Below are 15613 nucleotides of genomic sequence, written 5' to 3'. Positions count from 1 at the left end.
CACTTCTCACCCTTTCTGCAGGTTCTCCAGCAGGATTATTAGAGTCTGCTCCTGTTTTTCCACCTGACGAATTTCTCAGTTGTAAATGATACTTTTACTTGTGGGAGAGACAGCAGTCCACCTCCCGTTCCTAGTAATGTCTGTGTCCACTAGAGACAATGAGATTATTCTAGACTGAAAGTGAAGCTTTCTGTCTACAACAGTGTTTTTATTGAAACTGTAAATCTGCAAAATGTTTTGGAGTTGACAAAATATCTTGTGCTGTTTTCATTTAAACTCAGACCAACAAAGCCAAACACCAGTTCTGACCATGTTGCAAAGTTTTAACTTCTAACACTTTCCTTCCATTTTAATTGGGATATTTTATACTATGGCTTTTAAAAATCTTTATTTCATTTGAAATATCATGAGTTTTCTGGAAAAAGGTCCTTCTGTCAGCCAGAAAAACCTTTGTCCTCCTTGGAAACTGCATTTGCCCTTCTACATATTGAATTTGTGAAAAACTGTATTCTTGCCTGGATTTAGTGTGCTGATTTGATCTCAACTCCAAAATCTGATTCTGCTCCCAGTTCTCCTTTAGACTGACATGAGCAAAAGCAGGATTTTGCCCTTTTGCTCCCAGAAGAGGGCCTACGCAGACAGACCTGTTTGTTTAGCAGAGCATTCCTACTAAATGATACCAACAATGTTAAGTATTGAACTTTGCTAATAGATTTTGATGAATTTCAAAGACCAATTAAACCAAGAAGAGTACAAAGTAGTGTTGTATAAATATTTAATGTAAACTTATGGATTACATTGTTCTGGAGACTGCTATCAGAGGCACTTTGAAACCACATGTGGCTCGTGATAGCAAGACAGAGCCAGTTTCAGTCAGAGATGAGTTCAGACTCTAATAAACAGTCCTCCAGGGATCACTTCGAAGTGGTAAAATTTTATGAGTAGCTAAAAAATCAGAGTTCTGGAGTCAACAATAAGCACTGTTGCATTTCCTCTCTGCCCTAATGAAAGTGACAGAATATATTTTTTTAGTATCCTTCTTCTCCAAAAACAAAGGCAAGATAACATGGTTTTGGGAGACAAGTGACAAACAAAATGAAATACTCTTGCGGAAAGGGAGCCTTTGTAGCTGGCATCGGTCTCCAGATGCTCTTAGAGCAATGGATTTGGAAGGAAGCTGTTTGTACCAGCTGCTGTTGGTGACGTGCGCCTGGGCTGGAGTGGCTGCTGCTGGGCTCCATGTTACACAAACGGATCAATCCCTGCGTGTGCTGCGGGCACTGGAGAGAAGAGCATGTTCTGCCCTTGGGCTTTATGAGCTTGTGCTGCTGGCACAGCCACGAAGCCCCCGCCTGCCCCTAAGTGCGGTAAGTGCCTGCTGGGTTTTGCTCTTCCTTCTTGATTCTCTGCTTCTCTCTTCCCGTTTCGGCAATCAGACATAAAGTGAGCTTCCAGGATGGGGTAACCTTGATGGCAGTGCAAGGTAGAATCCGCCAAGGTGATCTATGGGCAGGAATTTTCCACAGATTGCAGAGGGGCTGTCACACTGATAGAAGAGCACACAGGACAGTATTTGAAAGGGGAGAGGAGGGGATGAAGAAGTTATATGCCTGTTAGAAGATGGTCTGAATGACCCCTTCGCTTAACTGAAATCAACTGTAGAGACTGTATCTAGCACTCACCACTTCCGTAGAGCTTTCCACCCAGTGATGTAGGACCACTGGAGCTATGCCCATTTTCCAGGTGGGGATGCTGAGGCAGGGAAGGGCAGAGGCACGGAGAAAGCTGGCAGCAAGGCTTCTGCCGTCTGACTCCCATTGCATCCTCCCTCATCAGCCAGGGAACACGTCCAAGAACAGGTTTGCATGGAAGTCAGGCTGTGTCTGAAGGAGGTCTCTAAATAAATTTGGATTCATGTAGCCAGTCAGGAGCACTCGAGGATAGCATCTCTGCATCTGTAAGCCCCCCCTTGATAAGAAAGGACTTTAATCTCCTTAGGGTCTCAGATTGCTCTTTGCCTGGTAGACAATAAATAAATAAATAAATAAATAATAAAAAAAGAAAAAAAACAAACCAAACCCACCTATATCACAAGTCCCCAATGTCACAGGAAGATTTGATCATGTTTGCCTCACCAGTTCATGACTGGCAATGAGTTGGACTGTTGAATGTGCACCATGCACCTTGTACAAACCTTTTTTTTGGAAAAAAAAAAGGTAAAGATGGCAATTTTCAGTTGAGTCTTAAGCACTCGAAACAATGGCAACTTAGAATCTTCATTTCCAGAAAGTTTCATAATGCTGGAGACATCTGTGTTTAGCACTGTACTGGGTTTTATTTTCAATCATTTTTCTCATTAAAAAAATGTGTGTATCTCATTATGTCTTCAGATCTGAGCCAGCATTTAATTCTCTGATTGCATATGGTTGGTACAGCATGTGCCATTACACCCACCAAAATAATGAAATGACAGTTCCCTTTGCAAAGTAGAAGACTAGAAATAACTTTCTGCTGAGAGATGCTATTAATCCCCCCTCCCCCCCAATAAAAGTGAATAGATAAGTGGCCATGATTCAGATCTCAGAAAGTGTATTCTGACTAGTCTGTGACTTGTCATATACAGGCTGTACTGAGGCTTTGATATTTGTGGTATTTTATACCCATGCTAAAGTTATTTTAAACAGATACAAGAAATATCAGTCTCTTGTTTTTATGTATTATTTATGGGCCTCTTGTTCTTTCCTTTATGCCACAGAATATTTTTTCTTATTTCCCTTGATGTTACAAAGTAATAGTTATAACAACAAACTCCATCGGGAAGATGCTTCCGCATTTTCCTTTGCTGGCAGCTGGGACCAGAGTGGGCTGTGCTGGACCCGGGCTCCACGCAGATGTGGCTGCAGTGCTGCAGAGCCCGGTGAGCGGTAGATGGCTCTGTCAGCTCTTCTTCGGGAAGCCATGGGTTTATTAGCACACCTGGGTTTTTCTCAGTCTTTTTTCCAACTTTATTACCAATGTTCATCCTTTTTTTTTTTTTTTTTTTCCCTGCCTTAATATTTTCTCCAACTTAGCAAAGCTTCTCCCTGCCTAATTCAGTAAGTTTCTTGCGGTTTTGTGAAGAGCTTAAAATAAATGTGAAAGCAGCGAAAAGCAGCACTGGGGATTCTTGCCTGGCTAGACAACAGTGTGAAAGCAGTGCTTCTGGTCCAGCAGCATCAGCTGCGAGGGCCTAAAGAGCTCCCATAGCCCAGGGCAGTAAATGCCCATCTGCTGAACACATGTACACCATCCTGCTGGTTATGCCAGAATGCGACAGTCCCAGATATCAAGGGGGTGGTTTGCGGATGGTCAGTTTCCTTTCATTTAGCAGCGGGGAGGATTATTTATTAGAAATACAAGAACCTTTTCTTTTTTTTTTAATTTGGAGTCTCCAATTTGTTAATTTTCCTCATTAATCATGTCTCCAGGCATGTGCATGTATGAGAAACCAGTCTGTTAGTTCTTGCATCAGCTGCCTTGTGCCAGTCTAAATTCACTGGGGGTTATTATTATATAATATTAATACAGTTATTATAACTGGGGGTTATTATTATTGGTCATCCCAAACATGAGACAATACCTTTAGGGAAAGAGCTGGGGCAAAAAAGCTGCAGCGCTAGCACGATGTGCTGGGGAGCCTCCCAGGGCTCTGGGGCTCAGGGTGGGCAGATGGAGCACAGGGCCCCACTGCTGCACATCTCTGAGCTCCCTGCACCTACGACTTGATCAATGTATTTTGTCAAAACCCCAGTGACTTGTTTCGTTACCTTTGTATCCCTGCTGCTAAGCGATGAATGATGCTCCTGGAGATAATAAAGAAGCAGCTGTACAGTTACCCCAAAGGTATCTGTTACAATTTGATAATATTTTTTCCTCTTTTTTTTTTTTTTCTCCACATGAGCTCTGATGACATCTCTTTGAGCAGCTTTTTCCTTCTACTGCCATTTTATCAGGTCCCCTGTAGTTTCAGAGTGATTTTCTGCAAACCAATTGTGGTGATTACCCTGGGTCTGCACACAAGTTGGCTTATTGCTGTGCAGTTTGGGCAAGGGTTGGACTTCAAGGGGAAGGCTGTGCCGCAAGAATGAACCACATGGAAAGACACATGCCAACCAGCCCCAAAGTCATTGCAATCCTCATCTTACCAGAACTGTTTAATCAGATAGACTTTGGTGAATGGATCTCAACAAGTTAAGACAACAGCAGGAAATGGGTGGGTGTTTCTTCAAAGGAAAATAAACCCAAATGTGCTTTTCAACAGAATTCACCTTTCAGGGTGTCAGCTGTTATGAAGTGATCTCTTTTCTAGACTGTCCATGTTCTTTGAAGTTACGGTCCTATGTTTTCTTTCTCTGATGTTGACAATATGCCTGGGAGCATGGCCCCTGATTTATCAGTTACCCTATTTGTTACAGTCCACAATGACACATCTTTTTTACTTCTCCTAGCAGGTATTTTTTAAATAAAAGAAAAGGCAGACTTCTTAGCAGCAGCTTGGTTATTCATCAATATTATTAGATTCTCCCTTCCCTCTCCTGAAGCTAGGAATAGAAACCTATGAAATTACTGTGGAGGATGCACTCTTAAAACAAAGCACCGAGTAAGGAGGATGTGAAAAACATGTACAGCTGAAATACATAGAGAGATTTTATGCACTGCTCTAGGGGGAATATTGCATCTAATACTCAACATATGAGTCGGCAGGACCCTAGCAGGGGAGAAACATGAGACAGGCGGGGAGGGTGCACCGTGCTCTTTCCCCTCTGCTGGTGCTCGTTTCTCACTTGCATGAGGCTGGGGGGAGCTTCTGACCAGAGCCATCAGGGTATAACAGGTGCTTCTGAAGAATTGGATTTATTCCTTGCTTTCAAAGTTGAGTCTTACATGAACCCAAAGAAAAGGTGATGCCTCCATGATGTCTTGGAGTAGTGTTTTTGGTGCATTGCCGGTGCGTGGACAGCTTGCACCGGAACAGCAGGTGGCAGATGGAGTTGTGTTCCAGCTCGTTTACCCAAAATGAACCAGGGAGTGGGAGCAGCCACAGGAATTCACACACCTGCAGCACCCTGGCACCAGCAGCCTGCCCAGGCAGGAGGCAGCATGCAGCATCCTTCCCAGTATAATCCTAGAGGGTGCTCACCTGCTTCCCAGACTGGGGAAAGGAGCTTTGCCCTGGGGAAGTGCTTTTATGGCATGTTTATTTCTAGTCCTTCCTAGTCAGGTTCAGTTTTGGCATCACATTTTTCAGTGGGTGACCTGAGGAAACTAAATCTGAAGTGAGGGATATGGCCGGCATGCTGGAAATTTTGGCAAGAGCTGGTTGGAGGGAGAAGTGCTTGAGGGTCCATCTCACCTACTCATAGCAGCAGGGGGCTTTTCAGTTAGTGCTTGTGCTATCTGTCTTTGGGAGAACTGGGAAGTTCTAGTTGGACAATGCTCAGCGCTCTCATTAAACAAGCAGAAAAATAAAAAAGGCAGCCTTCACTCCAAGCCCATCAAAAATATATACAGAGGCAAGGAATTTAACAGGGCAGAGCAGCTGGTGTCAAAGCTCCTATTATCACACCTGTGCCCTAGTTACACGCTAACAGATCTTAGGCACGAAGGAGAACCTGGAAAAAGTGCAAATGCTGTATGCAGCAGAGAGCTGCTCCTCCAGCCAGCGCAAGGAGAGCAGCTTTCATCTTTCAGCTGCGGCTGCTTTGCTTTTGGGTCTGTTGGCAGTCCATGATATCACGGAAACACAGCTGCTATGTTTCTGCTGCAAACACTTAGCTTTCAGATGTGGTACTGCCTAGAAAAGTCCTGGGCTTCCCAGGAAGTTATTGTGCTGGCTTTCTACTGCCTTTCTGGCAAGGGTTAATAAGGCCATGGCATTGTTGATTGACAAAATGTGGAGCTTTTCTCTTTGCAGTTTTCACAGGCACAAGGTTCACCTGTGGTTCAGTATTTAACTAAAATTAAAGCTGACAGCTTTTCCATATAAATTAAATTAATGAGATGTTTGAACTAGTGCTAAATTGTTTGTGTAGATCTTTGCTGCTTGATAACATCTCCAGGCTCCCTTCCCACAGGCACTCTCCGTGGCCACGCAGGTTCCCCTGCCTGTGCTGGGATTAACGGAGCAACTGGTACCAGTGCTGCATGTGCTAGAGAGGTGGCCACACAAATTCCCTGCTTGATGCAGAGATGCTATTGCATAGGGAAAAAAGTTTACGCAAAAAAAAAAAAAAGGCAGTTTTCTGTCTTTCTGATCAGGCACGACACTTCTGTGCTTTTGCTGCTGCCAGTCTAAGGCACTGTCTGATAACAGCTCTGTCTCACAATGCTTATGCTTTATGGAGGTCTCTCTGCTTTGCCTGTTTCTGCAAGCTTTTCACTTTAGACCTGCTTAACTCAGCCTCTTCTAGCCCCTTGCTGCTCACAGCCATCCCTCCGTAGTTGCTCTCTCTTCCTCACACTCCACATGTGCTGCTGCTTCTGATCACTTTCAGTTAAAATGGGCTGGGTTTACAGCGGCTGCCGATTAAGCTAATGAGCTTGTTTAGGCCAAAACGGGCAAAAGGAAGAGGCATATATATAACCTGAGGTAGCTTTTTATTTTTTTTAAGGCTTAGGAGCAGTGAGTGTTGTTGTCTACTATTTGCCTGTGTTGTTATCTGCAGATGCTGCTGGGAGCTCAGTGGATGGATTCGATCTGGGGGGTCAGCTTGAAGAGGTAACAGAACCCTGACATTTATGGGAAGCCGGACTAGCGGTATGCCTGTTCCATGAACAGCTAGGTGGAAGGGGGTTACATAGAGTAAGCAAGAGCTATAAATGCTACTGTTTCTGTCTTAAAGAGATGCAGTGCTCTGAGGAAAGTATCAACTTTGCAGAAAGAACAGAGCAATAGCAGCCTTGTAGAAGACAAGCAGAAACAGAAGCTTGTATGATTTATTTATTTTTTTTTAATCTCTGAGTGTTTACTTCGGTGTATCTTTGTAGAAAAAGACTTTCTTCATTATAAGCACAACTCCCTGCTGCAGGGTATGGAGGTAGCTGTGACCTGGGAGCTGTGGCTGCCCAGCTGAGAAGGGGACTGAGCATGTTTGCTCGTTGTTGTTTGAAAACTAATCTGAGCAAATATCGCTGCCTGAGGAGCTAATAGCTGGGAAGGAGATAGGAAGGTAAAGTACAGGCAACAAGGCTAGTTTACATGTATATCTTAAGAGACCTTTAGCTCTGGTCTGATACCTTAAGGAATAGGGAATTTCATGACTGTTTGTGGCTAAAAGTCTGTGGTTTGCAGTGAAAATAGTATCTGTCTTTAAAAACTTCAAATTTCCTTGTCTCATTTCCTTTCATGTCATTTGCGTTACATTGCTATTACAGTTCAGGAAGGATGTAGAAGGTGTTGTTGAGTAAGTGCTTATTATATTTTCTACTCTTTGATCCATGTTTGGACCGGTGGAAATGCCACCTAAATGAACAGCTTGCAAGGCTGGAATACAGGTAGCATGAGCATCACTTTCATTTGCTCACGAATTAAAGCAGGCTACTAGACTCTATTTCAGTAAAAGGGGAAAATGTCATGACCGTTGCTCAAACAAATGTGCTTCTTCTTAGGCCACTGATATTACTGCAAATGTTAGGCTGAATAGCAAATTGCCAAACAAGACTGAATGCCACCAAGGCAAAGGATTATTATCCTTCTGGTGGATGGAGAGTGGGTTTCTGGCAAATGGTTTGTTATCCAGGATTCCACTGCTCCACAGAGCTGACATTGGACTGAAAGTAAAGTTGTGTTTACAGCGTTGTCTCTTGGCCACTGACATTCCCATCAGATCAATATTTCCATGGGAAATCCAGATGCTGTCTTATGATCAGAGCATTTGATATTCTTTGGGCAAAACTTGCTGCTTCTTTCTGAATCATCAAATGAATAGTCTAGCCATTAAGTTATTTTTAAAAATAGCATCCATTTCCCCCACTCTGTGTTATATGTTCTGTTTAATATATGCAAACGCAATACAAGGATTGTTTAAAGAAGCAAATCAAAGACCCATCTAGAGCAAAAAACCCTTAATGCAGGGAGCAACTAGTGCAGAAGACAAAAATGAACATATACAGCCCTGACCCGCAGACTTTGCAGCTCACAGGCTGTTGTGTTGAGAGTGACTGAGAAAGCGAGAGATGGGTGGGATGACAGGGACAAGAAGAGAGACTAAGGCAGGGAGGGATGTTGTGATGGGGAGAATATGGGGATTAAATTTAACGAATGTAGTGGCTTTGGTTGGATAACTCTTTGTGTAGGTTGTCCCTGCCTGGGATGTCCAGTTTGAATGGCACTCCAGTATTACAGGGTGTCCAGCTGCTGTTTTAATTATTGCCATATGGATACATCAGGCAGCTTTGAGTAATCTGAGCCTTTTGGGGTGATGCAGTGTTTCTTCAGGATTACCAATGAGTTTTGTGTCCTTTCCTGTTTGCATTCTCATCTGAGATTTACAGCAAACAGCAATGAGAAATGCCAGAGGGCAACTTTTCAATTCTTAGCAAAATAAAAATATGTGCCAGGATTCATGCATATATTCATGTGGACACCTGTGTTATTGAAACACATTTCCTTTGCTATTTGTGATGTATTTACTTGAATCATTCAAAAATTCAAGTAATGCATAATACTAAAACTCCCCTGTGGAGCTTAGTAGGAAACATGAAACTTTATTTTGTGCTTGAAAATACTGCATTATATATTACTTACTCTTTCCTTCTAGCATAGAGCCTTATTCTTGGCTGGAGCCAGTGCAAACCCCAGAGGCTTTCAAACTTCTTTGCTCTGACCAGAGTGAAGCTGTAATTTTTTAAGGTCAATATTTGTTTATAAACCTTTTTTCTGGGCTGTCTTATTTTTCACCTGGTACTGAACTTACTAGTTACCAAAATGTCTGTGTCTCTGGTGCTGCTTTTCTCCCATCTTCCCACGCAGAGAACTCGAGTCTTATATTTCTCTCAGGCTCATGTTCCAGGTGATTCACTCTTCAGGGAGATGTTGGCCATATAAAGACCTTGCCTCTGTGATTTAGAGGAGCTGGGACTTCATGGCTGTGAAAGGATGACAGACTGTTAAGACAGTACAGTAGGGAGAAATATGGTGTGATGTTTGGTGGGAAGTGTGGCAAGGTCCTGACTCACTGCTCAGACACCCTCCTATTTAACATATGTCCAAAGTGTAACTCTAAGCACATTTGCAGAACTTATTGCTGTAACAAACTTCAACAGCCTAAACATTTGAGATGAAGAACAGGAACAGAGGCCTTCAGGATGGAACAAGGGAAGAATACCAGGGAAGATTAATATCCTGCGTCTAGCTGCATCTATGCTACGATGTCATGCTGTCACTCCTGTACTGCTGGCACAGGTTCCTGGTGTGAGGGATTTGCTCAGTAGCACACCACTGTTAGGAGATGGTGGTGCATTCCTTCCTCACACCATGTGAAACTAATGGAACTAATCCGGAGTTCCTGCTCTATGAAATTGCAGTACACTGGGCCCTTCTTGTAGATGTGGTTTCAGCCTATGAAAGCATGCCTTGTTTTCTACCATGAGGCTGAAGCAATGGCGCTCATTCTATACCTTCTAGCCAAACCTGGGCTCAAGGTCTCTTGCTGGTGAAAAATCCATAAATCAAAATACTAGGACATGCCTTGCTGATAATTGATTCTTCCAAGAATATTTGCCCCAAATCTTTAACTATTTCCAACAACAAGAAGTTATAATGAAGACTAAGTGTATTTATGAAGTGAAATCATTAACAATAGATTAGACAGTGGAATCCAATTTCCTGTTCCATCAGTGATGCTAACACAGACTGAAATTTCATTGATGTATTGGGCATCATTGTCATCCTCTTAACTGAGAGAAAAATTGTTTGCCATTTTCCACTGGCTGTACCTTGCAGGCGAAACTGCATCTTATACAAAGTATCAAGCCAGAATCCTAATGGAGAAAGTATTTACAAGAAAATAAATATTTCACAGCTATCTCATATGTGCTTTGTATTTCATCATATTTAATGTATGAATGTATTTTACTAGTGTGTATTTTTTCCTCTTAACTGATGTATTAAGGAGCTTAAGGCAGAGAAACATATCTGTGTGAATGTCATCAGGGTTTTATAAGAAGACTGTACAGAGTACAGGAAACCTTCTAAGAGCAATCTGTAGTTCTTGTTTTATTTTTATTTTTTTTTAGAACAGAACTGGAGAGGCTTAATTCACCACTTTTCAAGTATTAAGTCCTAAAATCCAAGTGTTTGAAGTTCTGCTCCCTGCTTTTATGTGACATGCAGTCAGCCCTGCTGTGGCTGGCCCTGCTCCCATGTTGGGGGAAGGGTGGGCACAAGCTTCCACGTAGCTCACCAAAATGGGCTTCACAGGCAGTAACAGAGAAGCAGCTGTAATTGTTGATAGCAAGGGTTATTCCAGTGGACCAAACCCCATAAAGATGAGTGGAGATCTGGACTAATCTGAACCCCAGTGTCATCTGCACAAGTTGCTGCCTTGCTGCTCACTGCTCTTCTGGTCTATCAAGAATGCTTTAAATAGCAGGAGATCTTGCATGGAGCCTCAAGAGTTCTTTCAAAAGGGAAAATGGACGGTTTAATTCTGCTCCTTTCTTTCTGAATGCTCTACATACTCCTACCCCAAGATCAAGTTTTAGCATCTTAAGCGGTCTTTGGTAGAAGACTGCTAAACTGCAAGAGGGATGTCCGTATTATGGACGCTGATATGAGTTTATTGCTGTGTGTATAGTGAGGTTGTATCTTTAGCCTAGTGAGCACAAAATAAATCCAAGCTACCATTTACCAGGTCCTGTGAGGGGCACTTGGCGTTTCAGTCATCACAAGGTCACTGGCCTGTAACATAATGTTCTAGGATGTTACGTAGATCTGGAAAGAGTAGGCTTATTTTCATATGCTGGTGTTTCTCTAAATAACTCCCTGACAGAATAATATGATCTGGCAAAATCTTCAGGAGAGTCTCATGGCCAGGAAAATCAGTTCCTGATCACTGGTGGCGGCGGCTATGCCATGTGTGGCCGGGCAGGTAGCAGCCATACCTCTGAGCAAAGGCAGCAGGGCCCTTTGTGTAAGGAGAGCCTTTCTCCAGATTTCAGACCACTGGCTTATAATAAAACTAAAATACCAGAGTTTGATTCCAGCAATATAGCAAGGCAATGATTGATACAAAGGGAAATAAAAATCAATACTTTTTTTTTTTAGGGGAAGGTAATTTTTGGAAACTTTATTCTAAAAATGGACGTGAAAACTTTAACTTCAAAAGCAGAACAAATGTGGCTTTACCGTAGGCTTCTAATGAAGTCTGTTGCTTTTCTGGTGTCATCTAAAGAAACCTAAAAACACAAACCAATCAATTTCTGAACCAGCTCCAGGTGACCAAAATGAAATTCAAATAAGATAACAAAGAACTGTGTTTTTGGCCTTGTCTTATTTTTTTTATACATGTAACCATGATATTTTTTGTCATTGCCGTAAATCCTAGAAAGAGGAAAGTGTGTGTGTGCTTTTATTTATTATTTTTAAAAAAACGGTGATGCTAAAATCCTCTACGTGTGAGCGTTTCTGCTACGATAGTTGCAGTGTTACCTCCCACAACCGTCTCCTCCACTGACAAAGACACTGGGAGCCACATGGCTGTGCTCGCAGTGCACCCGATCAGCCCCTGCTGTGCAGGAAGGAGGCTTCGCTCTAATAAGCCACAGCCTCCAGGCATGGGGTGACCTCGCCGGAGGGCTGGAGGAAACAATGTTCAGAGGGAAGATTCACTAGAGGAGGCCTGTCACAGTGCTTAGCGCCTCTGCCTTTTAACAGAATGATTAAACACAAAACAGAGCTCTAACTCCAGTTAAGCAGCCAACAGGGGCTTTACTCCTTGCTTTCACTTAGTATGCAATGTGGCCAGCATGTGAAGCCAGGTAACTCTGTTATTTCCTGAAGGATTAGTGCCCCCAGAAGAGCACACAGGTTTTCTTTTGCAGAAATCCATGAAAAGATCCCAGGCCTGACGCTCCAGATTCAGTTTTAAATTGCCCTTTGGAAAAAGCTACTCCAATGAAGTTTCTGTGAGGCTGGGTCTTAAAACGTTGCTGCGATGCTGAAGGACACAAATGCAGCACTGTCCTCACCATAAATCACGGCGTGGTGACGATGTTTCACCTACTGCACTAATAGCATGGGGCGGGGTTAACTTCAGCTGTTGAGTCATTTTGTGTATAGTATGAGTTCACTGTTTAAGTCTCCAGCATGTTGCCCCACCCAGAGGCCAGAGAGGTACAGAAAGCCATCCAACAAGGACCCCAGCCTGCTCCTCTAGAAGCTTTTCTGGCTGGCATCCCTCCTGGGTAGATGGAGCACTTGCTTGTGCATGGGGCAAGACCTGGGAATTGGGTCTGGGCTGGAGATGTTGGTACTCAGCTGGAAACGGGTGCCCCGGTCCCTGGAGAGGAGCCTGAATTTGGAGACCTAGTGCTCAGGACCTGGGCTGGAAAAGGTGCAGTCTGGGTCCTTTCATGGGAGGCCTCTGGGAGGAGGTGGCACATATTGCAGAGGAGTGGCACAGTTAAAATAAAACGAATGAAGGATAAAAGTGAAGAAGGAGCTAACAAATGGGAAAGAGGCTGTCAGTGTAGTAGCAGCAGGCTGGGGGTTCACAAGGGAGGGTGCTTGCTGGGTGGGACGCGTGGGCTGACACCAGTTTGCAAGAAAGAAGTCTGCTGGGGATGCTGAGCAGAATGGCTGTGAGCAATCCTGCGGTTCTGCCTCTGAGCATCCCTTTCCTGTGCTTAATGCTGTGCTTTCAGGCTTGGGAGACCTAGATGTGATTCCTGCCTCTTCAAAGTAAATTTGGAGGCCCTGGAAGAACGCAGGCTGCCTTGCAAAGTCCATCCTGTGACTGAAAAAAAAACATTCCTTGCCATTCAAATCAGAATGTGCCACGCACAGCACTTCCCCAGGGGGTACAGCCAGCAGACGCGTTGGCAAGCTCCTGCAGACCACATTTGGCAAAATAAATGCTCGCAAAACCAATAATAACCACTCAGAACCATTCAGCTTTGCCTGCAAAACCAGAGAGGCTCCAGGACTTGTCTAAGATCACACAAGAAATCTGCAAAGTGGGCAACTGTATTAATGTCTCCCCTTCATAGGGTAGTGCCGTAACAAGCAGACCATCCTTGAATAAAAGCAGTATAAGGAAACACTTAAACGTCTGCCCTACTGGGAAGGGAGAATAGAGGCTTGAATGTATGTGGTTAAAGAAAGCGGGGGCAGGGGGCTGAATTATCTGTTTTCTTCTGTGTTCATGAATTACCTAGAGAATATCAGGAGGTCACAGACTGGGGGAATTCTTCTTAATGCTGAGACTGTTCTCTTAATGTCATGGTTGTGTTTTGCACATCAACATCAAATACTATGCGGAAAAATTATTCTGTTTAGAAAAGCATCAAAAGCTGTCTTCAAAGAATAATGCATCATGATCATGTAAGTGCTCTGGCATTTTTGATGTTGCCTTCTTACTCACTAGACTTTAATGATGTGATGAGTGACTTTTTGTCTATGAAAAGTTGCAGAATTCTAACTTTCTAAGCAGCTTGCCTCTCAGTAATGTCTATTTTCGGTAGTCCTCCCTGTTGCTTTATGTTTTGCTTGTATGCTTTTAAGCTGTTTTTTATACAAAGTGAGGGCTTTTACTTTCGCTGGGCAAGCGCTCCTAATTTACAAATTCTGCAGGCTTTGTCTATTTACAAATCGAATGGATGAGTTAAATTGGATTGGGACAATGAACACCCAAGGGATGGTAGATGATGCCATCTTCTGAAGCGTAGCCTTCATCTGGCTTAGCTGCATTGGCTTGATGTAACAAATCAGCTCTGTTTACCAAAGTGCTCCTGGTGTTTGCTTTGTGCATCCCTAAATGTCATCGCCAAGAAGCGTGTGAAGTTCCCACAGGCCCACCAGTCTCAGCCGTTAGCTGTTGTTAGGGAAGGTAACAGAACTCTGGTCTGGGTGGCTACTTCTTTTTAAAGCAGGAAACTTCAAAAGTTGATCTTAACGTCATAACTAGAAATGAAGGACACAACAAACTGATCCTGTCGCTATTAGCAGAAATCCTGTCTCTGTTTGTGCTTTCTTGCAACTGCATTGGAGGAAAAAGTCATTTTCTAAAGCTCTGACATTAAGCTTATCTATCTTATGGAGCTTGCATTTAATAGCCAGATGATGCAAGTCATTGTTTTCCAGGGAACAGTGTATGCTGCATCAGTTTTCTTTTCATTGTTATTTTTAAAGTCGTATGTCTCCATTACTCTGACAGCAAGGGAAGTGAGCAAGATGCATAGTCTTTGGTGACAGCTGCCATTTGCCTCCCCTCTTGTGTGCAGGGAATAGGGACACCAACAAAATTTCTCCTCTGTAGCATGACTGGCTGCTTGACTCTGCCAAAACAAGCTGTCCCTGCTGCTCCCTGGCTGGAGCTGTCAATTCTTCAGGTAGCAAGAGAGCAATCAAGGGAAAAGATTTCCAATTTTTCTGCTTGAGGTAACTGAACTAATTCTTTGTTACCCTGAGCACTCTGCTCCCTCTTCCCTCCAGTTCAATGGGATATTTTTTGAGTTCTCTGATTTTGACATCAGTCTGGAATAAACCTGTTGTTCTGGCTCTTGCCATCAAAGTATGAGCTATCCCAGTGGTCCTTGTAAGGGCAGACGGAGAAGGCAGAGTGGGCTGGGGGTGTCTGAACTGCAGCTGATGGGCAGTGCATCTTTGGAGAGCGTCATCCCTTTTCCCAGTGGGACATGGTGTGTGCAGGTATTGGTCAGTGGGAACAGCTGCAGCATTTGTCATGGGAAAGAATTAATACCATTTAAAATGAATTACGTGCTTGAGATAAACTACCTCCTGCAAGTGTGTTGCATCAGGAGAGTCTATAGCTTGTATTTAAGAGGATAGAAAAGGTATTTGGGCTTCTCTGAAATAGGGAGAGATTTAAAGTCCTGAAGGAACTACAAGTTCTCATCTTCCTTGGAGGTCTGTGTTTCTCTAATCCATGTCTATACTTGCCTACATTTAATTAGAGACAGGCCCTGAAGTGACTTAGTGGGTTGTGTACATGCTGAATCCGCAGCTGAGACCAATTCATTTGTCAAGTATAAGTCTCGAACACAGCCCAGCACCTCGCTCTGAAATGCCATAGCACTGGGCCTCCAGCAGGCAGGGGAGAGGCTGTGGGAAGGTCATGCTCCTCTCTGCTTGTGAAGGCTTTTCCAGCTCACTTTCCGTTGTGGCAGCAGCAACGGTACTGGACAGGTTACAAGAGGCTCTGCACTCGTAACTTTCTTCTCCAGATCTGGAACTGCCAGCCACATCTCTTCCTGCATTGCAGTAAGCATCAGAGTGGTCCAAAGTCCTTCTCACGTGTTCCTCACTGACTTTGCAGACGCACAGCTTTCAAAATCCCTGTGGCCATGAGATCAGGTTGGAAGTGACTGAGTTAAACATCTGCTTTGGAAAAAC

At 43.5% G+C, this 15613-nt stretch overlaps 1 protein-coding gene across 1 annotated transcript in view; it reads left to right on the top strand.

Annotated features, from left to right (window-relative positions):
* ZIC3 (Zic family member 3) overlaps positions 1 to 15613 on the top strand; it is a 223401-nt gene that overhangs the window by 152903 nt on the left and 54885 nt on the right. The window contains exon 21 of the mRNA XM_080553641.1: positions 22 to 6757. The gene's annotated coding sequence lies outside the window, so the exon portion shown is untranslated. The remainder of the gene's footprint in view (positions 1 to 21; positions 6758 to 15613) is intronic.

Source organism: Anser brachyrhynchus (assembly GCF_964034855.1).
Source record: "Anser brachyrhynchus genome assembly, chromosome: 13".
Lineage (NCBI taxonomy): Eukaryota > Metazoa > Chordata > Aves > Anseriformes > Anatidae > Anser > Anser brachyrhynchus.
This window is presented reverse-complemented; position numbering and strand designations above follow the sequence as displayed.